The 24,163-nt window shown below is 44.0% G+C and overlaps 1 protein-coding gene across 1 annotated transcript in view; it reads left to right on the top strand.

The window, feature by feature from the left end:
• Positions 1-12,138: 12,138 nt before the first annotated feature.
• The window catches only part of FAM78A (family with sequence similarity 78 member A), a 58,098-nt gene continuing 46,073 nt past the window's right edge, over positions 12,139-24,163 (top strand). Inside the window, exon 1 of the mRNA XM_073600499.1 lies at positions 12,139-12,809. The gene's annotated coding sequence lies outside the window, so the exon portion shown is untranslated. The remainder of the gene's footprint in view (positions 12,810-24,163) is intronic.

The following is a 24,163-nucleotide window of genomic DNA, read 5'->3' as shown; positions in this document are numbered from 1 at the left end:
AGTTTTGGGAGTAACTGTGAGTAATTTGGATCAACATGGAGTACTGAGTACTACGTTGGAGTACTGGGTAGCGACTTGGTGTTCTGGGAGCAACTGTAATTACTTTAGAATAACATTGGATTACTGGGAGTAATATTGACAGAGTGCTGGGACTGACGTGGCATAACTTATAGTATTGGGAGTATCTTGGAGTACTGAATAGTAACTTGGAGTGCTGATTAGTAACTTGGAGTACTGACTGATAACTTGGGTACTGATTAGTAACTTGGGTACTGGGTAGCAACTTGGTGTACTGGGAGCAACCGTAGTTATTTAGAATAACATTGGATTACTGGGAGTAATATTAACAGAGTGCTGGGACTGACTTGGCGTAACTTATAATATTGGGAGTATCTTGGAGTACTGAGTAGTAACTTGAAGTGCTGATTAGTAACTTGAAGTACTGACTGATAACTTGGGTACTGATTAGTAACTTAAGTACAGGGTAGCGACTTGAAGTACCTGGAGTATCCTTAAAGGAGAAGTACAGCCAAAGCTTGTAGATTAGAGCTTTGTGGATCACAGGAGTGCAGATCATTCTACACTCCTGTGACCCGTTTTCAGCAGAGAGCAGGTTGAAGTCCACTCTCTGCTGATGTCACAGAGTCCGTCCAAGCGTAGGCTTCATCATGACCATAAAGTCGGGATCCGCCCACATGCCTGGACTGGCAGTCGGCCATTCCCGCCCCCTCCTCCACAGCCCAGCACTCTAGTGAGCAAGGAGGGGGCAGAGCTGTGAGAACTGAGCAATTGGTGGTGGTTGATTTTCAGTGTTAGAGGTGCCGGAGGATAGATGCAGCATCCACCTAGGTATGTATGATTCTAAAATAAATAAAAAAAACATACATCTCTTTTAAGTAATTTAGAATAGCTTGGAGTGCTGGGAGTGACTTGGAGTAACTTGAAGTAACATGGAGTATTGGGAGTAGCTGTGAGGAACTTGAGGTAGCCGTAGCACTAAGATTTGATTATCCCCATTACAGCAGCAGGGAAAATGTCCAATAGGATTGGTGATGCGATCCAGTGAACATCTTGCTCCATATATATATGTTCCTTGAAGAGCCATGTGAGTGCGAATACTGCTGTGCGGAATGTGAGCTACTTGTTTCTCTGGAAGCCCAGATCCTGGATCTAGAGAATCAGGTGACAAAACTGCGAAGCATTGGCATTGGATAGGAGTTTGGACATTACCCAGCAGGTGCTGGCGGGGGCCAGTATAGAGGGGGGTGGAGATATGGAGGTACAGGAGCCAGAGGTAGGTAGCTGGGTGATAGTTAGAAGGAGGGATGAAGAGAAGAGCCTTAAGGAGGCTAGTCCTGAGTTGGTACCATGGTACCAACAAATATGCCAAGTTGCGTGATCTTGGGGATATCTGCTCAGGGTTGGCATTGCTGGAGCAGGTGCCCCCCCCCCCCCCCAGCTGCCAGGGGAATTACTGCTCCGGTAAGGAAGGGGGAAAGGATACAGGCAAGTTTAGGCAGGTACTGGTGGAGTTATTAGATGGACAGATTGGGCAACTTGTCACAAAGATCATGATCACCGAACAGTATGTTGTTTACCAGCCACTCGGGTTCGGCACATCATGGATCAGATGGACAGATTGTTGGGTGGGGCAGGGGAGGACCCAGCTGTCATGGTACACGTTGGTACCAATAACAAAGTTAGAGGAAGGTGGAGCATCCTAAAAAACTATTTCAGGGACTTAGGAGCTACATTGAAAAGAAGGACCTCCAAGGTGGTTCTCTCAGAAATACTATCTGTGCCTCGAGTCACACCAGAGAGGCAGCAGAAGCTAGAGAACTTAACAAGTGGCTGAGGAATTGGTGTAGGACGGAGGGTTTCAGGTTCCTGGAGAACTGGGCTGACTTTTCATTCGGTTACTGACTCTTTAGTAGTGATGGGCTGCACCTTAATGGGGAAGGTGCAGCTCTGTTGAGGTAGAAGATGGCCAAAAAGTTGGAGGAGTTTTTAAACTAGGTGGTGGTGGTGGGGGGGGGTTCGGAGGAAGTGATAGCCAGCAGTGAGCTAAGGAGGAAATAATATCCTACAAAACTGAGAGGCATATACACAGATACCAGGAGACTAGCTAATAAAATGGAGGAACTGGAGCTGCCGTTATATGGGCAGGATTTTGACTTTGTGAGAATATCAGAAACTTGGTTTGACAGAGGTTTGTATCGGACGGACAGGGAGGGTAGAAGAGGGGGAGGGGTGTGCATATATATCAAGAGTGATTTACAGGTGGAAGAGAGGAATGAAATCACAAATGGGGCAAGGGGGAGGTGGAATCCATGTGGGTGAAACTCCACAGGGAAGAAGTGGGAAATTAATAGTGGGGGTATGTTACAGCCCCCCTAACCTGAAGGAAGAGGAGGAGTTGGATCTCCTATCACAGTTAGAAATGGTGGCGAGGCAGGGCAATGTCATCATAATGGGGAATCTCAACTATCCAGATATTGACTGGGGAAATGTGAAAATATGGGACAACTTGGGAACCAACGATCACAGGATAATTACATTCAGCATAAATTATAGAAAAAGGAAGCAGGAGGGTAGTACAAGAACACTAAATTTCCAAACTTTTTTTGAAACTTTTTTAAACTGCACTCAATACTACAGGATAATAAATGGGACTAAATCCTAGAAACATTGAACACTGAGTCATATTAAAGAAAGAAAAATGTCCTTTAAAAAAAATATAAAGCCGAGAGGTCATTGTTAGCATTCAAATACTACAAGGAATGCAATAAGAAGTGTAAGAACGCAATCAGGGCAGGTAAAAAAAAAAAAGACTGCAAGAGGCACATACTTGAGGAGAATAAAAAAAATCACAAGAACTTTTTTAATATATTAATAGTAAAAAAGCAAGGGCAGAGCATATAGGTCTTATAAAGGATGTTGAAGGGAACAGTTGGTTGCAGATGACAAGGAGAAGGCAGCTGCAATAAATGTTTTCTTCTCCTCAGTTTTTACACAGGAAAAGGAGGGGGTATAACAACCACGACTGTACTGTTAGTAACACTTCACAGAATATACTCTTGTGGCTAACAGAAGCCGGTGTCCAGAAAAGACTAGAAAAGTTTAATACAAATGAATCACCAGGATTGGATGGCTTACACCCGAGAGTCCTCAAAGAACTCATTCACTTTATAGCCAGACTGTTATTTCTAATCTTTATGGACAGCATACTGACAGGAATGGTACCAGCTGATTGGCGAAAAGTCCATGTGGTACCAATATTAAAAAAACGGCAGAGATATATTCCTGGAAATGACTGGCCTGTTAGTCTAACATCGATACTATGTAAACTATTGGAGGGGATGATAAGGGACTATGTCCAGAAATTTGCTGTTGAAAACAGAATCATTACTGTAGTAGTAATCAGCATGGGTTTACGAAAGGTAGTTCTTGCCAAACCAATCTATTAACATTCTACGAAGAAGTGAGCTGCCAACTACATAAAGGAAGAACTGTTGATGTGGTGTATCTGGATTTTGCAACAGCATTTCAAACCCATAGATGCTTAATTTACAAACTGAGGTCTGTAGGCATGGACCATAGGGTTTGCTTTTGGATAGAAAACTGGTACGTCCAAAGGGTGGTGATAAATAACATGTACTCAGACTTGCCTGGAGTGGTAAGTGGAGTACCCCAAGTGTCTGTCCTAGGACCAATTCTATTTAATTTATTTATAAATGATATAGAAGTTAGTATAACTAGCTAAATCTCAGTTTTTGCCGACAACACAAAAATAAGTAGGGCAATAACTTCACAGCAGGATATTTATTTATTTTAATTTTTTTATTTCAGTTACTTATATAGAGCCATCAATTTACACAGTGCTTTACATATATATTGTACATTCACATCAGTCCCTACCCTCAAGGAGCTTACAATCTAAGGTCCCTAACTCACATTCATACATATTAGGGACAATTTAGACAGGATCCAATTAACCTACCAGCATGTCTTTGGGGTGTGGGAGGAAACCGGAGTACCCGGAGGAAACCCACGCAGGCACAGGGAGAACATACAAACTCCAGGCAGGTAGTGCCGTGGTTGGAGATTCGAACCAGCGACCCATCTTACTGCTAGGCGAAAGTGCTATCCACTACACCACTGTGCCGCCCATATATATATAGAATATATATAGATATATATGATATAGAAACTTTACAAGAAGACCTTAATAAATTAATGGGATCGGCAACTACATGGCAAATAAGGTTTAATGTAAAATGTAAAGTAATGTACTTCATGGCTAAATATATAAATACAAGTTCCTCACTAGGGGGAGAACCTCTGGGGGAATCCAGGATGGAGAAACATCTGGGGGTCCTAGTTGAAGACAGACTGAGTAAAAGCATGCAATATCAAGCCACAGCAAGCAAATCTAGCAGACTATTAGCATGCATTGGAATGTCCAGCACCCAGCTTGGCTTCTTCCGTCAAGATATAGCTTCCTCCAGTCTGGAACCAGGTATCATAGTTGAGCACCCAAGATCTAGAGCAGGGCTTTAAAATTCCGCTCGGCCGCTCGCCAAATGCTAGGGTAAATTCCTTTCTGGCGAGCACAGTAATGCCCTGTACATTTATTGATAGAGCGGGTGGCTTGCACTGTGATCTCCAGGCTCCGGGGATCGATTTGCATTACACTTGCGCTCCAAGCCTCATTTTGAAGCCGATTTCCGACTTCTACACTGGCAGCGCCACTGAAGCTACAGGTGCAGGAGAGGTCCGCTCTCCACCGCCGCGGGGGACATGAGGAGAGGTCCGTTCTCCACCGCCGTGGCGTGCACTGTTGGCGGAGAGGCCTGCCAACAGTGCACATCCCTACACCCGCCAGCTTAAGGTAAATGACTTGGGGACACTGATGTAAGGGGGAGGCTCTCTGGGGACACTGATGTAAGGGGAGGCTCTCTGGGGACCCTGATGTAAGGGGGGGCTCTCTGGGGACACTGATGTAAGCGGGGGCTCTCTGGGGACCCTGATGTAAGGGGGGGCTCTCTGGGGACACTAATGTAAGGGGGGGCTCTCTGGGGACACTAACGTAAGGGGGGGGGCTCTATGGACACTAATGTAAGGGGGGGCTCTCTGGGGACACTAATGTAAGGCGGGCTCTCTGGGGACACTAATGTAAGAGGGGGCTCTCTGGGGACACTAATGTAAGAGGGGGGCTCTCTGGGGACATTAATGTAAGAGGGGGGCTCTCTGGGGACACTAATGTAAGGGGGGCTCTCTGGGGACCCTGATGTAAGGGGAGTCTCTCTGGGGACCCTGATGTAAGGGGAGGCTCTCTGGGGACCCTGATGTAAAGGGAGGCTCTGCTGGGACCCTGATGTAAGGGGGGGGCTCTCTATGGACCCTGATGTAAGGGGGGGCTCTCAGGGGACCCTGATGTAAGGGGGGTCTCTCAGGGGACCCTGATGTAAGGGGGGGCTCTCTGGGGACACTAATGTAAGGGGGGACTCTCTGGGGGCACTAATATAAGAGGGGGGCTCTCTGGGGACACTAATGTAAGGGGGGCTCTCTGGGGACACTAATGTAAGGGGGGCTCTCTGGGGACACTGAAGTAAGGGGAGGCTCTCTGGGGACCCTGATGTAAGGGGAGGCTCTCTGGGGACCCTGATGTAAGGGGGGGGGCCTCTCTGGGGACACTGATGTAAGGGGAACTCTTTGGGGACACTGATATAAGGGGGCGCTCTCTTTATGTAATTTCAAAAGCTTTACGGGGGAGGGGTTGGGTGACAGACCTGGGCAAGGTTTGGTGGGGCAACTGGTGGAGAGTAAGGTTTTTGCCTGTCTAGTAGGTCTAGACATACAAGATCGTATACAATGCAAACTATAAACAGGAATATAATTAGCATAGCTAAGGAATAGACATGTGCAATTCATTTAGTTCCAAATTAGTTTTTTTAACAAATTTAGACAAATCTGTTATTTCGAAAATATCCGAATTTTCAAATTTTTCAGAATATTCGGAAATTCGAAAAATCGAAAATTTAAAAATTCAGAATTCGAAAATTCGGACAAAAAAAAAATAAGAATGAAAATCCAAAAATTCACAAGAACGAAATTCCGAAAATAAGAACGAAAGTTGAAAACTCAAAAACCTGAAAATTTGAAAATCTGAAATAACAAACTAATAATAACTTAACTATTGCTAACTATTAAATTATAGGTATTGGAATTTCCTTTCAAATTTGGCTGTTAGTAAACGTGACGAATACGAATTTATCCGAAGTTACGAATTATCCATAATAAAGAATGCCATATCTAGACAAATGGAAGGTAACAAATCAATAATAATAAATACTACTACTAATAATAATAAAAACGTTATTATTATTTATTATTATTTCGTTTTGTTCCATTTGTTTGGATGGGGCATTCCTTATTTGGGATAATTCGTAACTTCAGATAAATTCGTATTTGTTACATTCACTAACAGGCAAATTTGAAAGGAAATTCCAATACTTATAATATAATAGTTAGTTATTATTAGTTAATTATTATTTCAAATTTTTGGATTTTCGTTCTTTCCCATTTTCCTTTCATATTTTCCGATTTTCGAGTTTTCGAATTTCTGAATTTTCAAATTTCTGAATTTTCGAATTTATGAATTCCGTATTTACAAATTTTTTTACTTTACGAAAAAACGAATGAAACCAAAACAAATTAATTTTTCAGCAGTGCACATGTCTACTAAGGAATAGCCAACATAAACATTTAGCTAATTAAACACCTAGTTACTTAAACAAGCCTAGGTGCCCAGACCGTTCGGCACCAAGCCCACAACCCTGGATACACAAAGTACATTACACATTATAAAAAAAGCATAAACACAAACATCTCACAATGGTTCGACAACAAGGTAAAGTGGACACAATATTAATCACATCTCCAAGAGATGAGCAGACTGCTCACTGTCTCCTCCGCTGTCTCCTTGCACTGTAAACTGAGCTGCGCATGCACAACTCAGCTTACAGTGCAAGGCTGGTCTCTGTGCCAGAATCATCCAGGGAATATCCGATTGGGGGATCAGGAAGATTCCCCCCCCCCCCCCCCCCCCCCGGAGCAAACTGGATCATGCTTGATTGGGGTTTTTATTTTTGCCTTCCTCTGGATTAACTGTGGGTATAGGATTGTATATATGGAGGTTTTTTATTTGTGTTTGTTTTCTTCCTATGTTGGTTGAACTGGATAGACTTGTGTCTTCTTTCAACCAGATTAACTAAGTAGCTATGTGATGTCATCCTGCTCCAGCCATTGAAGATGGGTGGAAATTAGCACACAGAAAAAGATGCCGGTGCCGCGAGGGAGCATTGGAAAGGTAAGTTTAGGCCCTTTAGATCTGCTTCAAGTATTCTAAATAAAATAATAAAGGATGCAACATATCTACAGGATAAGTTCACCTTTGGAATATGTTGCATGTCCCACCCGTTTTTAGAGTGGAACATGTAACACTTTCCAGCATCTGCCTCCCCCCCCCCATCCCCCCTCCCTGTGACAGTGGGCTGGGGATGTTCTCCCTGCACCTGCTGTCACAATATGAAAACAATGTGTGTAAGCAGGTGCTTGTGGGGTGTTATTGAATGTATTTCTGCTCTTGTATTCATTGCACTGTAGTTCAGGCTGCTCAGGATGGGAAGGGGTTAACTGTGTCTAGACTTTTCTCAGGCTTTCTGAGCTATGCCCCCTGCTGTAAACCACATAAATAAAGGGGAGGGCTCAGAGCTCTTTTTCTCTTCCACATGGGATTTCAGAGGAAAAACTGCTACACCATGTAGTCCTACTGAAGCACACGGCCCCCTCCTGGGTCAACCTGCTGGGATCCTCCCTGGAGTAGGAGCCTACCATTACTGGACTTTGCTTCTCCAGTAGGTGTGAAACTGGGCAGCCTGCTTTAGTTAGTTAGGGCTGAACTGTACTGCTGAATACTCAGTAAAGCTGTTAACCATTTCAAGCCTGGTCTGAAGTTATGCAGGGGTGCATGGTAGTACATGATGTATCAGAAGAACAGGGCCTGTAAAGCACACACAGATAGTTGCCAACATTTAAAAAAAAAAAAAATTAGGGACACTTTTTTGGCTGTAGGCGGAGTCCTATTATAATTAGGGGGCGGGGCATACATTTGTAGGTGTGGCACAGGGGGAAAGTAAAAATGCGGAGCACGGAGCGTGCCGCGGCAGGGAATGGGCGTGGTTTATGCGAAATATTGGGCGTGTCTTAAATGGGCGTGGCTCAAAGGGGGTGTGGTTAGCGTCTGAGATGAACAAAGGATGGAGGGAGAGGGATAGAGGGAGAGGGATGGAGGGACAGCAGCCCCAGATCCTACACAACAATAGAAATATGTGTATTCCAGAAAGTTTAACAATCAGCAGATAAAGATACTCCAAACACCTGGTGTTAGCACATCAATCATCCCGCTACCATGGTTGTTATGGTGTCAGGATGATTGAAGTGCATTATTTCTATTATTACATTGCAATATAAAATGAAATTATTCAACTCACCATAATGCCGAATCAGTGGGATCCCTGAGCGTGTCACCTGCCACGTCGCCTGCCACCAGCCATCCGTCCTTGCATCAGGTGCCCCCAGCAGAGTCTGTCCTTGCATCAGGTGTTCCAGCAGAGACCGTCCTTGCATCAGGTGTCCCAGCGAGTCCGTCCTTGCATCAGGTGCCCGCAGTGGAGCCCCCTTACATCAGATGTCCCCAGCGGAGCCCCCCCTTACATCAGATGTCCCCAGCAGGGCCCCCCATTACATCAAATGTCCCCAGCAGGCCCCCCCTTACATCAGATGTCCCCAGCGGAGCCCCCTTACATCAGGTGTCCCCAGCGGAGCCCCCCTTACATCAGATGTCCCCAGCGGTGTCTTCCTTACATCAGGTGTCCCCCGCGGTGCCCCCCTTACATCAGGTTTCCCCAGCGGAGCCCCTCCTTACATCAGGTGTCCCCAGCGGTGCCCCCCCTTACATCAGGTTTCCCCAGCAGAGCCCCCCTTACATCAGGTGTCCCCAGCGGAGCCCCCCCTTTACATCAGGTGTCCCCAGTGGTGCCCCCCTTACATCAGGTTTCCCCAGCAGAGCCCCCCTTACATCAGGTTTTCCCAGCGGAGCCCCCCTTACATCAGGTTTCCCCAACGGAGCCCCCCTTACTTCAGGTTTCCCCAGCGGAGCCCCTCCTTACATCAGATGTCCCCAGCGGTGCCCCCCCTTACATCAGGTTTCCCCAGCGGAGCCCCCCCTTACATCAGGTTTCCCCAGCGGAGCCCGCCTTACATCAGGTGTCCCCAGCGGAGCCCCCCTTAGATCAGGTTTCCCCAGCGGAGCCCCCCTTACATCAGGTTTCCCCAGCGGAGCCTCCCTTACATCAGGTTTCCCCAGCGGAGCCCCCTCTTACATCAGGTTTCCCCAGCGGTGCCCCCCTTACATCAGGTTTCCCCAGCGGTGCCCCCCCTTACATCAGGTGTCCCCAGCGGAGCCCCCCTTACATCAGGTTTCCCCTGCGGAGCCCCCTCTTACATCAGGTTTCCCCAGCGGTGCCCCCCTTACATCAGGTTTCCCCAGCGGTGCCCCCCCTTACATCAGGTTTCCCCAGCGGTGCCCCCCCTTACATCAGGTTTCCCCAGAGGAGCCCCCCTTACATCAGGTTTCCCCAGCGGAGCCCCCCTTACATCAGGTTTCCCCAGCGGTGCCCCCCCTTACATCAGGTTTCCCCAGCAGTGCCCCCCCTTACATCAGGTTTCCCCAGCGGTGCCCCCCCTTACATCAGGTTTCCCTAGCGGAGCCCCCCCTTACATCAGGTTTCCCCAGCGGAGCCCCCCCTTACATCAGGTTTCCCCAATGGAGCCCCTCCTTACATCAGGTTTCCCCAGCGGAGCCCCCCCTACATCAGGTTTCCCCAGCAGTGCCCCCCCCTTACATCAGGTTTCCCCAGCGGAGCCCCCCTTACATCAGGTTTCCTAGTCTCCGCCGGCTGCGTGGGGGGTGGAACGGGGCGGAGTGGGGGGGGCAGTGGGAGCGAAGCGGGGCTGAGGGGTAGGCGGGGCAGAGGGTGAGCAGCGACACAGGAGCTCCGTCTAGCCGCCCAGCCATGTTCCTGGTCTTCTAAAAAATGGCGGCCGGCGGAGACGGCCGCGGACCTCTAGCGGCGGCGGCGGAGAATCGTGGAAAAAACTAATTTCTCTGGATATTTCCCGGGAAGCAATAAATTCGGGAAAATAGTGTAAATCCCAGAAATGTCCTGGGAAATTTGGGACATTTGGTAAGTATGCACACAGACTATGAAAGCATGGCCACTGCAAAAGGGTAACTCGGCAGGAGAATCAGAGTGGAGAGCATGAACTAGTGGGTATAACAGAACTAGTAAGTGTATAACAGACGGCCATAAAACGTGGTACCTGGCAAAGGTGACAGATCCTCCAGTAGCAAGGGGGTCAGTGATCTGGCTCCCTCCCTAGCAGTCAGTTCCCTCAGAGTAACTGGGACCAAACCCATGGTACAGAGACCCCATGTACCTAGCTGCATGGTACGGGAGAGTGGAGGCGTTAAGTAAGAGCACGCATGAAGCCCACGCAATCTGTTCGGCGGGACCCCATTCTGTCACTGGGAGTGAGGTGGCAGAGGTGCGCTGGACTGGTAGAGAGGGCATAAGCTCAGCAGTGCCCCTCCTAGATGCAACATACAACAATCAAGGTGTGTAGTAACATGGGACCAGACACTTCACTTTGTCGCTAAGCCGGGGTACCACCATAATGTTTGACTTTCACATGAACCCGACCCGTCTGGTCTCGGTCATTGATGACCATGTACATGGGAATGGCAACACCACGTGCAGGGGACTAGGCCCACTCACAACTTGGCGTAGTCGGCAGGATACGCCCACACGGCTGCGTCATTCATTCAGAGTTTCCTGTGAATAGACTACAATAACCATCAGCCATTGCGGTTGAGGGCTTGTAATTCCAAATAAACTACGAGGGTGCTGTTGAGCATCCTCATAGTTCATTGATCTTGCTGCTCTCAAGTAACTGCAGGGCTACTGATAAGGTGGTACAGCCATCCCTCCTGTACTGGGCCCGGGCCCTATCCATTCACAAGGGGAACCTGGGTACCTCTTGAGCAGGAGGGCTGGCTGTGTTGTCTTATTGCAGACACCGATCCTCTTCTTTTTTCCCCTGCAATACTGCCAGCTTCTCCTCCTCTTTCTCCCTTTAGCTGCACTGCAGGGGGATTGGTTCTAGCACATGCGTCCCTTTTATCTGCTGTCTGGGCCCCCCATGTGCCCCTTTCACCCACAGTGCTTCCAGCTTCCCTCCACTCCTCTCCTGCTGGCAGCTTCCGTGGGCACACAGGGGAATGTTTCAGGATAGAGAGCGGGGGAGGGGGCTGGTAAATATGTTGTTTACTGGCCCCTTCCTTTCCTGAATGAACATAGTGAGTGATCGGTACCAATCGGTTCTGTAAGTATTCATCACTGATGCATAGTAAATTGTGTTTACTATGCTTCCGTTTGTGAAAGAGCAGGAAGCTTCAGAGTCCTATTCATTCATCTGTGCAACCGAGGCTACAGAGAAAGGGATTAATAATTCTACAGTAAGTTACTTTCCGCCAGGGAGTCGTGTCAGGTGGGCTGTATGGGGCCCCTGATTTCTAACAGCAGCTCTGAGTAACTGCCTGCCCTGTATTGGAGGTACAAGCAGTCTGCAGATCATGGGTAGAATGCTCTTCGGCTCCTTAGAAAAAAATAATAAATGTGCATTTTTTACCTGCATAAAAATATAAATATATAATTTTTTTTTTTTAAAGATGAACTTATCCTTTTAAAACTTTGTACAATTCACTGATTATGCTAATGTACCGTGAGCTGTAGGTGTAATTATTTTTAGCAAGAGTTTCCCTGAGACCTTAAAACTCTTTCAAGGGTATCTTGGGTGTAAAATTCGACCTGCAGGCGTATGAGGATTAATGCAGTAAAAATCTTTTGCAATTCTTTAGTGCAGAGCTGCCGTCAGCCATGTAAAACTACATTACCCAGGACGCCCTCAGCACAGCTTGATCTGCAGGCAGGACCTGCAGCTGTATAGAGAATGAGAAGGGGGGTCAGCAGCACATGGGATGCAGCTGCAGCAAGGAGAGGAGACAGAGCAGGCGAGCAGCAGCCTGGGACTTCCTTGAAGGCAAGGACAAGTGTCACCCTCAGGCTGTCACAAAACTTGCACTGCCTCTTTCATCACTGTACGTGACAGCAGCGGCTCCTATCACAGCACCCTTGGTTGGCTGATGGGGTGATTAATCCATCCTGCAAAGGGTCCCTCCCTAGGGGGAGTGGAGAGGTCTGTCAGCACAAGATAGGTCTGTGATCAGTCGCTTGCTCTTGCAAAGTTTCCTGTGCTGGCAGCAGCACAGGGTGGAGTGTCTCAGTTACAAAAGTGACAGCGACATTATAAGATGCATTGACCAGGACAAGCCAGGGGACACCCGATACAACGCTGAAGGGAGGGGTGAAGAGACTCTCTAATGGGATCCCCTGCGTACCCCACAGCACGCTTCTCGCTGTCATAGATGCTGCAAGTGACAGATGATTGCAACAGGACTTGTGAGCGAACAAAAAAAAAAAAAAAAAAAAAAGGTGCAGGCTAATCCCCCCTCCAATTATTCTGCTCTCAACAGGAATCCAGGTGAGGACGGACGGACCGTGTGGTGGGCAACGATCTGCGAGCACCCAAGGAGACTGTGCATCTGCATGCCAGCAAACAAACAGGTACTTAATATTCCATATTTTATTTATGGCTGTTGGATCACTAGTAACGCTCCCTCCTTAGTTTCCGCTTGCCCTCTAGATGCCTTTCATTGCATCCAAATTAACTGCAAATTGAATTAAAATCTTCAGCCCTTGAAAGACAGGAGCTTTCCGTTGGCTTGCCTGCAATATGACCAGCTGTATAGTATTTTTTTTTTTGTTGCTTTTAAGCCCCAGTCCCCTCTGCTGCCTCTCTATGCTTTGCACAGCATTGCAGATGCATTTTAATTATTGTGGGAGACACATAACAGTATGGTGTTTTTCCCAGGCTCTGCAAGTAGAGCTGCTGCATTATGCTACAGTGGTTCTGCCACTGTGAAATGCTGATTCTGAATGTACTCAGTATTGTCACATCAGCTGAATGGGCTCAATAGCTTTAGCTCAGTCTGTTGCACCAATTGCATTGACACCTAGAAAGAAATAACATGCAGATGCAGATTAATTCTGTTCTGAGAGCAAAAGAGATTGAAAAGGAAACTCTGGTGCTGTTCAGTGCAAGTGCATGTTCTGAGTTATAATGGTAACACAGATCAGAAGTTATTGGTGATGTTACATTTGCATTTTTATTTGCTTTCTGTTCCATATTTTGAACATTATATTTCATATATATGTTTGTAAATGCTCCCTCTTGTGGTCATCTGTAGGTAGTACACTTAAAGGACAACTATACTTTTAGTAAAGTTTCGGGATACTCCCTCCTAACAAGTACTCTTAATAACCTGTGTAAGAAAGATGCATATATTCACCTATTTGCATGCTGCTCCAGTTGGGTCATGTGATCGGCTCCCCTGTTCTCAGCCAGAGGTGGCTTCAGGGGAGAGGAGGGAGTGCCGACAATAGATGGGCCATTGAAGCCTATGGGTGACGTCACCACTCCAGGCTTTACCAGCCATTGTTAAGCATTCTCTCCTCTCCCCTGCAGCTGCCTCTGGCTGACACAGGGGAGATCCTGTGACTGGACCGTAATCGGCTAAAAATAAGTATATACATCTTCCTTACACAAACAAGCAAAGTTGTTAGGAGGGAGAAATTTTAAAGATTAGTTTTCCAGAATCCTATTTTAAATCTCTCCTCCATTTTAGTGAAAGTCACCTACCTAAACTCTTACCTTCCTGGGATCTTTACTGTGTAGCATTACTTGGCACCACATGGCTTTTGCACAGAGTCCAGCCGGTCCATATGCCTACTGCACTTGCACCCTGCTGATTCATATTCCTCTAAATGACTGGGGTTGCTATGCACAGAGCCAGTTAACCTGGGCGAGCCGTAGGCATGCGCAGTAGTACCTAGTAATGACCTGGACTTTTTTATATGAAGGCTGTGCTGTGCTGGACAGGGTCATAATGTGGAGATCTTTGGAGGAAGCCTACATCAAAGTATATCAATATGTGACTTCTTCTGAGGGCTGGGGTACTTTCAGACAGAGCGGCCAGCAATGGCAGCATACATGTTGCACCATTACTAGTATCCAGCAAACCATGTAGCTGTACTAAAATTAGAAACTTCTTCCAGTTTATGGTAACGTGTACAGTATGTAAACCCTAACAATGAACCTCTTGTATTTGCAATATTTTGCTCCATTAAAAATACCATTGAAAATGTGTTGTTAGGGCTGCAACTAACGATTATTTTCGTAATTGATTAGTTGGCCAATTATTGTTTCGATTAATCCATTAATCGGTTAATAACCTTAAAAAAAAAAAAAAAAGTGTGGTGTATAATTTAGTTAATATGTAAAGTTTTTTTTTTTAAAAAAAGGTAATTTATTCTTAAATATCTCTATGCAGTAGTAAATAAAAATAACCAACTATATGGTTAGGGAGCAAAATATCTAATCCACTCTGAGAATAACAGACAGAAGAGATATACTATTAGAGAAGATATATACTGTATATACTATTAGAGGAGATATATACTGTATATACTATTAGAGGAGATATATACTGTATATACTATTAGAGGAGATATACTGTATATACTATTAGAGGAGATATACTATATATACTATTAGAGGAGATATACTAAATATACTATTAGAAGAGATATACTGTATAAACTATTAGAGGAGATATATACTGTATATACTATTAGAGGAGATATACTGTATATACTATTAGAGGAGATATACTATATATACTATTAGAAGAGATATACTGTATAAACTATTAGAGGAGAGATATACTGTATATACTATTAGAGGGCGAATCTGGTAAATATCAGACTCAGAGATCAATATTTTTTATTAAAAACAATGTCTTCCTTCAAAAAAAAATGTCATTTTAAGAACGTTTGTTCGTTTTTCTAATCGTTAGTGGGGTCAAATCGACGTTCATTTTCAACCACAGTGACAGGAAAATTTGGAAATAATAGAAAACTTCTTGGTCATAGGAATTTTCAGACAGTGTATGTGGTTTTCAATCAGAAATTACATTCATTTTAAAAACAGAATGTTAAAAACAAGTGAACATTTCAAACAACATTCTTTCATTCAGCGAATGTACAAAGATGTTTCGCCTGAATATTCTCGTCTGAAAATTGATCCGTGTGGCCAGCATAAGGCTCGGTAAACACCTATGCAGTTTGCTTTTGATCTGTTTCTGCAGTGCTTTTTTCTGTGCGTTTTGATTTTTGCGCACACGATTTTGCTGCGATTTGTGTTTTTGCATTTTTTTTTGGCCAATTTGTTGTTGGGCAGATTAAAGAACACAAATTGCTGCAAAAACGCATTACATGATTCTCTGCAGCTTCTCTATTGAAGTATATTGTCCCATAGGAAACCATGTAAATGAACTGTAGTGCGTTTCTGCAAAAAACACATAGATGTGAACCAGGTCTAAGACGTTTAGTAACATAATGGGGTTAAAAAACTAAAATTAGCCCTTTATAGTACAAAAAAAAAGCAAATAATCACTACTGTAAGGGGTTCATTTTTTACTGTAAAACTGTGAAAGTAATATTTACAGTAGTGATTATTTGCTCTTTTTGTACTATAAAGGGCTCATTTTATTTATATTTTTTTAACCCCATTATGTTACTGGCCGATTAATCGATTATGAAAATAGTAATTGATTAATTTCATAATCGATTAGCTGTCGATTAATCGATTAGTTTCAGCCCCATGTGTTGTTACATCTAGCCAATAAGTGCAAAAGCCAATTGATCCTGCCAGAAATCCAGTACTTTCCAGTGCACTCTGCACTCTTATCTCAAGCCCTTGTCTTAGCCCTGCCCAATTCACCTCTGTTAATTACAGAACACCTACCCCCTATATTATGGAGAAAAGGAAACACCAACTCCTCTTCCTGTCCTAGGGTGACAACGCTGCTCCACTAGGTGAGTGTTGTCACCATAGGACAGAAAGTATATTACTGTCAGGATCACCAAGTGAAAATAAAGGAAAGAAAGCCTGAAAAATGCAGCCACCGCATCTACGAACTGGCAGTTTTCAATATATTGAATTTCTCTTCCTGGGTTTAGATACACTTGAATCCTCTTCCTCTGTTATCCACTGCAGGCAGACTCCAGAGAGTATCCCAATGGGTCACTGACAGTGTACTTCCTGAGTCCTGCATTGTGTCCTCCCTCTCTGCCTTCTGTATGATCATTCACATTCACTTTAACACATGCTTCAGCCATATTGGTAGCGGTGAAATACATTTTATTAGTAGTATTTGTTTTTACATCAAGCCTTCTGTATGTGAATGAGGGCAAAACAATTGTTTTGGGTGTGTTTTAGAATAGCTCACCCATATCATTGTATTTTTCCTTGTAATGTCCTCCGTAAGCTCCCAAGCCTCTCCTTTAGGCTGGGTTCACACTATTGCGAAGTGGATGCAAGTTTTTTTCCGCATCCAATTCGCATGTCAGGAGATTGTGACTGGCTCTCTATGGAGCTGGTTCACACATCTCCGGAGCGGCTCCAGTGCAAGTTGCACAGGAGTCCTGTGCGTCTTTTGGTCCGTTTCAGGTCCAGATTCAGCCAAAAATTCTGACTGAAATCTGACCTGAAACGATGAACAGGGACTTACCAGACCCCTGCTGTGAGCCGCTCCGTACTGCAGTGTGAACCCAGCCTTACCCCATCACTTCTGTTTTTTTGGAAGAAACGGTGCACATTAGTTATGCACTGCTCTATGGACACTACACATCCCATAGTCCATAGTCCATCTAAGGAATGAGCAAGAGTGGGTGGCTACCTTCCTACAGTGGGACCATGGAGAGGGTAATGCAGGGTAATAACTGGGTTTGCAAAGGCATTTGGTGCCCAGATGCTACATGTATTTCCTTTGTGGCTGTTGGGAAATATGGTTGAATGGAAGTTTTTGTGGCCAGACATTAGCTTTAATAGTCTTAACAGATCACGTAGACATGAAATACATTTTTTTTTTCCTATAAACCCATTGGGGTTGATTTCCTAAAGGCAAATGACTGTTCACTTTGCAAGGGAATTTTCCCCAGACTTTAGTGAATGCTGTGAAGCTGCACTGGCATCCATCATCCAATCATGTACAAGCAAAAAATGTATTTTTATTTATTACAAGCAAAAAATGTATGTTTGTTTATTTTCAATGCACGTGATTGGGTATTCTTTCAAAGTGAAATTTCACCACATTCACTAAGCCCTGCAGACAATTCCCTTGCGCAGAACAGTCTATTTGCCATTAGTAAATGAGCATCCTAGGTACTAATGGCAAAAAGCTGACTTACCTGAACAGAACCTGACATTTCCACAAATATCTGTCTCTAACATATGCTTTAGACCAGGGGTCTTCAAACTATGGCCCTCCAGTTGTTCAGGAACTACAATTCCCATCATGCCTAGTCATGTCTGTAAATGTCAGAGTTTTACAATTCCTCAGTGGATGTGTAGTTCTGCAACAGCTGGAGGGCCATAGTTTGAAGATCCCTGCTTTCAGCCTTTTACCTCAGAGGAGGAGCCCTTGAAATTATTTTCAGGTCCAAATGAACCCCTGCTAAAACCAATTTTCTGGGGGGTCAGTGGGAAAATGCCCCTTACATTGGTGGCTAGTGGGAAGAATTCCCCTTTTACAGTGGTCGTCAGAATGCTACTTCTACAGCCAGCTAAAAAGATCAGTGATGTAAATGCCATTGGCTCTGCCAAATGGTGTTGACTCTGGACCATCAGAAGGGAGCTCAATCAGCCACAGCTCAGGGAACCCCTAGCAAACTCTAAGCTTAGTGCTCTATGGAACCCTGGTTGAAAATGGCTGCCTTAGGCAATAAAGATCTTCTCATTGGTCAGAGCGGTCACGTTATCCAATGAGCTAACCAATGAGTACTTGACATTGCGAGTACAGACTGCTACACCTGCAGCATGGGGCATCATGGCCACTATCTGCAGAGGGAGGAGTGCCAGGTTATTTGAAGTTAGTTTATCTTTTAATTTTTTGTGAAAAGGGGAAGTTACGCTTTAACCTTTTTGCTTCCAACAAAGAGACAAACAGGAAGCATTCTTATCAAATATAAGTAGCCTTATTTGTATTTTTACAATACAGTAAGCTGCCAGATCAGGACCAGGGAAGCAAGAAAATGTTCTATGTAAAAGAGATCATCCAAGCAGAGGGCATCTATGGCCACCAATGGCTATATGCCTATAGGCTCCAGTAATGGAAATCTGGCCCCGATCCCACCAATCCCCAAAAGATATAAGAAGCTGTCAAGTGTTTTAACTCTCCAGCATCTACCTAACCCTGAAATATCCATTTTAAAATCCATTTAAATGACTGTGCATTAAAGCTGGAGCTGGGCCCTGGCAGTATCATCCACATTTTCATATAATCTAAGAGACAAACTAGTGAAGGTCAGTAAATAAAATAATCAGATTTAGTATGATTCATAGAAGTTAATCACAGAGGTCATATTTTTAATTACCACATTGCACCGCTATCTATTTGATGGGTGACCTGACCCAGCTGAAAGCTTAAGCGATTTTTCTTAATCACTTTATCTCTTTTATTATTAATTCACGTTAATATCATTTTAATATATAAAATTAGACTTTATCTCTAATCAAGTGGTCTGTTCTAGTTGGAAAACAGGATATTGGCTTACACTAAGGAGTTGTTGAAATCATTACATATAATCAATTAACATGTCGACCTGCTTTGCATGCAGCTGGAAGTCTTGACTGAGAAAATACACTGGCTGCCATTGCTGTGCTCTGCTTTTGAAAAGAACAATTGCCTGGCTGTTATGTTACTCTAAAGCCCTTGATATTTTCTGATTCATTGTCCTGTAAAAACAGGAAAGTACTGTGAGTTCTGATCTTCTCTGATTCACTAGCTGCTTGCTTGTTCTGGATCAGTGACTGAGAAAGTATTGAGGCCAGAGACAGCCAGGGAGCTAGTATTTTCAGCAATGGCAGTCTACATAGTTTCCTTAGTATGGTTTAGCAGAGATCTTCATGGAATAAAATAAGGGATGAGCTTGGGTTTGGCTGCAAGGTGCTACCTAATCTCAGTACTGTCCTGGTATAACTCGACAGAAATCTTAACACGCACTGAATTGGTTGGAGTCGAACCAATTTGGCGGTCATATTAGGTCAATGATGTCACGAGAACCCCCCCCCCCTCATTTTCTGTACGTGAAGCTGCAGGATGGGAATCCCCCACCCAAATCTCATTAGCCCAGCAGTGACAGCTGCCTTCTAAGTATGGCTTAGTGATGAGAGAGTATTGAGGCCAGAGAGAGCCGGGGAGCTAGTATTTTCAGCAATGGCAGTCTACATATTTTCCTTAGTATGGTTTAGCAGAGATCTTCATATAATAAAATAAGGGATGAAGCTGAGATCTTCATGGAATAAAATAAGAGATGAGCTTGGGTTTGGCTGCAAGGTGCTACCAAATCTCAGTATTGCCCTCTATAACTCCACCGAGTTCTTAACACCCACTGAATTGGTTGAAGTAGAACCAATTTGGCGGTCATATTAATTCATTGATGTCAAGAAAAATCCCCCCCCCTTTCAGTATGTGAAGCTGCAGGGTGGGAATCTCCCACCCAAATCTCATAGGCCCAGCACGGACAGCTGCCTTCCAAGTTTGGCTTAATCCAAGCTCATCCCTACTTAAAATTAAAGGAATGCCCACTGTAATAAATAATAGAGTTGTGGGGAATTGGAGAGATAATGAGTATAAGTGATAAAGTATTTCTACAAAAAAATCTCACTTCCTGTCCTGGAGGCACAACAGGAAGAGAGAAGACAGCTGTCCAAATTCCCTTGGCTGGTTGTCACCTTAACAAGTATCTATTTATGTCCTGTTTCAGTGACAACTGTTACATTTTGGATTCCTAATTACTTCCTCTCCTGGTGAAAATTGTGATCAGGACAATTAGACAGAGGATATCTCTTCAATAAATGCGTAAAAAGTGATAAAAACGAGTTCTAACAATTTCACACTCTATCAAAGAAAAAAAAATGCCTAGGGACACTCCTTAACTAATTCTGAACTTTAGGTGTACCACATACACCCTGAAAAACTTGATCTAAACTCTTTGTGTGTTTGGTACAGCTTGCTTCTCCTTCTCCCCTGGCTGCACTTATCAGCAAATCCCAGATGTAATTTTGACAGCCAGGAATTGTGCAGTAACACAAGGGCAGCTTTTGCCTTTCGTATGTAAACTGCAACTTGCAGAACAGTGTGTTGTCAGCAAGAGGTACAATGTAGGTATATAATAAAATATTGTTCTGACCAATTGAAGGAATTAACGCCCAAGTGCTTGACATGCCTAAACGTGACTTGAGTTTACAACCATCAAGTGTTTTTTCTGCCAAAACCCTGCGGCCAGGAGAAACATCCAGTGTGCATGAGGCCTAAAGGTTTGCACACAAGAACCATACAACTTTCACCCAGGATTCACACATTTTTCTAAATTCTAATACCTCCCCAAAAACAAAATCCTCAACACTTGTCCCTGTGTTAAAATAAAAAATAAAAAGCATATTTAGACCATGGAGTACAGCAATGTTTTGCTTAAAGCAAAAGCTCTCCCTTCATCCCTCTTTTCAGAGCTACCATATTTAATTAAGATCTGGACTATGCGCAGACACACCGTGAGCCTGACAGTTTTCAGGCAGAGACCCCCATAGTGCGCGTGTGCACATGTATGAAAACTCGAAAACAGCTCCTGGAATGGCCATGGCGCATATCCCAGGAGACGGTTTTTAAAATGTCGCAAATGCGCAACCCACAGAGAAATGCGCCAGATCTTAATTAAAGATGCGTCTTAAATCATTTTAACCTAGGTTGCTAAGGCAGTAAAAAAAGTTTTTACCTATTAAATGCATTTTTTTTTTTTTGCTAATGTGCAAGAGGAAGGGTAGAGGAGGCAGCAAAGAGGACCTTAAAAAAACAGGTAGTTCCACTATAACTTCATTTTTATCACAACTTTCACTTCTGTCTGGTCTTAGACATTGGGACAAGATTGTTGTTAAAGTCTTTTTGCTTTTTTGATTGGAGTTACTCCAACTATTTCTCTTGCATGCAGTAAACTGAATTAATGTATTTATTATAAAAATCCAACTTTTTTTTTTCTTTCTGCATTTAGAATTCTGTGTGATTCTCTACAGTGTATGAGAAATGTCACACATTGATGTTTCTGCTTTTATCTTTCATGTTAACACCTGTCACCACAACTTCTTATTTCTTCATTATGAGTTATCTGAAAAGTGCCCTATATATCTAGCCAGCTATCAGATCCTGAAAGGCTTTTAACTATTTTTAACTCTCCCACTTCTGTTACCGGAAACCTCTCAGCAATGCCAGTGGAACCTTATTCAAATAAGAACCAGGACGCCAGTTCAGGGGGCAGCTCTGCTATTAGTAGGCTTTTTTTTATCAGAAAACAGGTGCAGGAACTCCCCCCTTCTGAGTCCCCCCTTGTCTCTGCCCCCTACTTACCTCTGAGCACCATCCCTTGGTTCCACCCCCTACCCACCTCCCAGTACTGCCCCTTATAGAGAATACAGAACCAAATATAATTGCGTGCTACTAAGTAATTTGTATGGAATGTGTTAATGACAAGAAGAAAGATGAACAGAAAACATTGAGCAACAATAGTCATCACCCCAGCAACAGTAGACCTCTCCAGCAACAATAGACCCCCCCCCCATAACAATAGATTCCCCAAGTAACAATGGACCCCTCCACAACAAAATAACTCGCCAGCAACAATAGACTCCTAGAAGCAACAACCGATCTCCCAGCAACCAGCATCAATAGATTCTCCAGCAGCCAGCAACAATGGACCTCTCCCTCAACGATAGACCCCCCAGCAACATAAGACCCCCCACCAGCAACAATAGACCCCCACACAAAAATAGATCCCCACCAGGGACAAAAGATTCCCCAGCAGCCAGCATCAATAGACCCTCCAGCATACCCCAAAGACTCATTGCCATTACATACATTCAGTTCTGGAAGTGCGGGAACTGTGTTCCTGATAAAAAAAAAGGCCCTGGCCATTAGTAAAGGAAAGCAAGCAATTTGAAATAGCACCATAGAATTGGGTCCTTTGTGCATTCTTAGCAATGAGTGGTTTCAAAAGCAGGCAAATCTTCATGTTGCAAATATACTGATTTTCTTAAGCATATACAAAGGTTTTCTCTAAACCAAAAGGCCAAACGTATGTGAACATCCCTCCAAATAAAGAAGTTCAGGTGTTTCCAGAGAAGGATCTTGTGCTACAAAATACAATGAAGGCCCCTTGATCCCATTGGGTAAGGAAGCCTTGACTTCAAGCAGCATGGCCTAGCGACAGGGGTGTAAACAAGAGCTATGAATCCAATTCATTCATATGATTGGCTAGTTGGGCACGGGATGAGGGGCTTGGCCTGAACTCTATAAGCTTTCCTCTCTGAGGTAAAATCTTCACGCACCGTTGGAAGAGCAGAAAGAAGAGTTGCCTGCCTGCCCCAACTTTTCTTCGTTGACACAGCTTCCCTGGCGGTTTTTACCTTGCCATCGATAAATGTTTCATTTATTGGGCTATGCCCTTCAGTGGAAGCTCGACCAGTCTAATGTCTGTCTGGAACTTATGGTAAAGACAGGCCTTTTTTTTACTAGGTCCAGTTAAGGCCTCAAGAGGTGCCCACAGTACAACTGTAACTGCCACGGGTTTAATGTCTATGTTGGAAAATTGCTTATATGGAAAATTTTAATAAAGTTGTGGCTTTGCACTTTCCAACGTAACCTGGCTGAGCATCGTTTATTGGGCAAGGTTATTGGTAAAAAATGTGAATGAGGGGTTAAAAACCCCAGAACCAGCGCAAAGTGGAAGGATAATTAGTGCAACTAAAATAATTAAACAGGGGAAAGTTGGTAAGGAGCAGCACGTTGTAGAAAAGAAAAATGGATAAATAAAAATCAATACTAAATTGATTAAACCATGCTCCTTCCCTAATAAAGTGCAAACATGCAAAAAGTGGTTTCAACTGAGCACCAACATGATAATATAATAATATGTATAAAAAGTCCAAACACAAAATAAGTTCAGTAGTGCAAATAGTGAATATTCAAACAATGTATCAAAGTCTTCAGACAATGTATCAACTTCTTCAGATATTGTACACAATCTTCAAATCCCTGCTGAACAGTAGGTAAATTTGACTGAAATATCTTCCGGTGGGTAGGGTGCTTGATTGTGATACGTCATCTTCGCTGTTTTTGAAGTGCAGCTGGAACACACCACGGCGCCACACCATGCACATGGATTTCTAAGCTGCAAGAATTTGCTGTTTTTATCTTGTTTTTATCTGTTTTTTTTTAATAAAGCTTTGACATACTTCACTATGGAAGCCCTTTCGTTTTACATTTTTTCCCACTAACCATTGGACAACTCCCTTCAAATCGTTTTGTTCCTGGGAACGTGCTCAAACGATCTGGATTCATTTTGATGTGTGTGTCCTGGAGGTCGGTTAAACACTGGGATCCACATTGGGATCGTGCACAACTCCTGCTGAATATGACCATATGTGCTTTATGACTACCTGTAATAGGGGTCATGGAAGTCTGGTGAGTAGGATGTGTGACAGGTGATGGTGGTGGTAGATCAAAGTCTTCAGACAATGTATCAACTTCTTCAGATATAGTACACAATCTTCAAATCCCTGCTGAACAGTAAGTAAATTTGACTGAAATATCTACCACCACCATCTCCTGTCACACATCCTACTCACCAGACTTCCATGACCCCTATTACAGGTAGTCATAAAACACATATGGTCATATTCAGCAGGAGTTGTGCATGATCCCAATGTTGATCCCAGCGTTTAACCGACCTCCAGAACACACACACGG

The sequence above is a fragment of the Aquarana catesbeiana genome, linkage group LG09 (assembly GCF_042186555.1).
Source record: "Aquarana catesbeiana isolate 2022-GZ linkage group LG09, ASM4218655v1, whole genome shotgun sequence".
NCBI lineage: Eukaryota > Metazoa > Chordata > Amphibia > Anura > Ranidae > Aquarana > Aquarana catesbeiana.
Note: the sequence above shows the minus strand (reverse complement) of the source record. Positions and strands in the feature narration are given on the sequence as shown.